General features: G+C 35.0%; 1 long non-coding RNA gene across 1 annotated transcript; it reads right to left on the bottom strand.

Annotated features, from left to right (window-relative positions):
• Nucleotides 1-249: 249 nt before the first annotated feature.
• LOC111002153 lies at nt 250-1,548 on the bottom strand. The gene is made up of 2 exons (XR_006751041.1): nt 1,049-1,548; nt 250-938 (listed from the first exon to the last, which is right to left on the bottom strand). It is a non-coding gene; the product is annotated as an uncharacterized LOC111002153 (long non-coding RNA).
• Between the last annotated feature and the right edge of the window lie 254 nt (nt 1,549-1,802).

Below are 1,802 nucleotides of genomic sequence, written 5' to 3'. Positions count from 1 at the left end.
AATCCAAAGCATAAAAATAAAGTTTATATATCTTGTCATTCAAACTATTATATAAAAATTCAGCTGAAATATTTTTGTCTTCCAGAAACTGCGATTGAAAAAAAAGTTTGAGGGCATCCCATTGCTCCAAAATTCTTTTAATACATGTATGCAAACATAGCCATCGAATTTCGTAATGTTTTAATATTTTATGCTTTTCAGTGCCAATAAAGTCTTGGAATTCAGCAAATTCCCTTTGCCTTTTACTACTATGTGCAAAATATCCATAAACCTCTTGCACTATTTGGTTAATAGCCCTTGGTAAAGAGTTTTTACTGGCGTGAGATACACACAAAGCAGTAGAATGACATACACACTTAATGAATATGCAATGGGGATTTACATATCTTATTTTGGCAATAATACCACCTTGTTCGCCAAACATAACGTTAGTAGTGTCAGCTCCGAAACCAATTGCATCGTTAATGTTAAGGTTAGCATTGATTAACGCCTTGGAAAGTGAATCGAACAAAGCTTGGGCTGATGCTCCTTGCAAGTCCACCAAAGTTAAAAATTTTGTTTTTACCTGAAGATCTTTTTCGGAATAATATTTGGTAACAACTGCAAGCGTTGATGTGGTTGTTACATCTGTGGTCTCATCTATAACTAAGGAAAACATTGGTGTACGAGTTTTAATGTTTTCACATGATTTTAAATCGGCAAGCATCTCTGCTTCTAGCTCTGGCTTTAAAACATTATACGTTACCGCTGCTGCTTTAGTTCTCTTGCAGGAAAAGGACTTGGCAATTTCCGAATCGTGAAAACATTTTGAGATAATTTCACTTAAAATGATCCATTAATCGGAACGGTAAATTATGTTCCACTAACATAGCACAGATATTAAGTTCTGCTTTTTTCACTTCCTCTTCTATTGGAGATTTCTTAAAAAACTGTTGCACCTGAAATAATTGTTTGATATTAGTTTTTCTAAACTTGCAATAGGTATCTATTGAAAACGTATTACATATTTACGTCTATTAAATATTTCCATTTATTGCAAAGTACTTACCGATGATTGGCCGCTATACCCAATCATATGCTTCTTATGTTTTTGGGATAACACATGTTCTTTTAATGAAGACAATCTTGTAACTAATTTACAATTGCAAGCTTTGCAAAACGCAACATCAGGATCCTCCTTTGCTCTGGAAATCCAGGACGAAAGCAAAGGATCTTGCTCCCATTCAGGTCGGTACGAACGCTCGTATTTTCTCTTCATCATGCACGGAATACACAACGCACTGACACTGCACCACAACGCCAAATGAGAATAACGTGGCAGTAGACAAAACAACAAACATTGTTTTGAACCTCGATCAGTTATATCATTAAGAAAATAAACCTTATTACTGATTCATTACCGTTCATAATCGTAAGGCGTACCTACATAAAAACAGAATAAACGGGGATTCCCGTGTTATCTGGCATAGGACAAAAGTTGCCACCTCAGTAAATGATTTCCTACCAAATAAATGCATAATAAAAAATAAAGGAAATAATAAGACAGAAAATTATAAGTATTCTAAGTCAATAGAATTACATACATTCAAACGTATTTAAAAAAAAATAGGATTTCTTTGAAATCTGCCAAATCCTGCCACTTTTTTAAATCGTCAGCTTGGTCTGCCAGGGTTAAAATTTAGGTACCAAATCTGCCCAAATGGCAGAAATCTGCCACAAATGGTCACCCTGGTAGGCGCATGCGACAACCAAGCAACACTTTATTTAGCCAATACACTACAGTTACCAAACGCATGGTATAA

This window comes from Pieris rapae, chromosome 24 (assembly GCF_905147795.1).
Source record: "Pieris rapae chromosome 24, ilPieRapa1.1, whole genome shotgun sequence".
In the NCBI taxonomy this organism is placed as follows: domain Eukaryota; kingdom Metazoa; phylum Arthropoda; class Insecta; order Lepidoptera; family Pieridae; genus Pieris; species Pieris rapae.
Note: the sequence above shows the minus strand (reverse complement) of the source record. Positions and strands in the feature narration are given on the sequence as shown.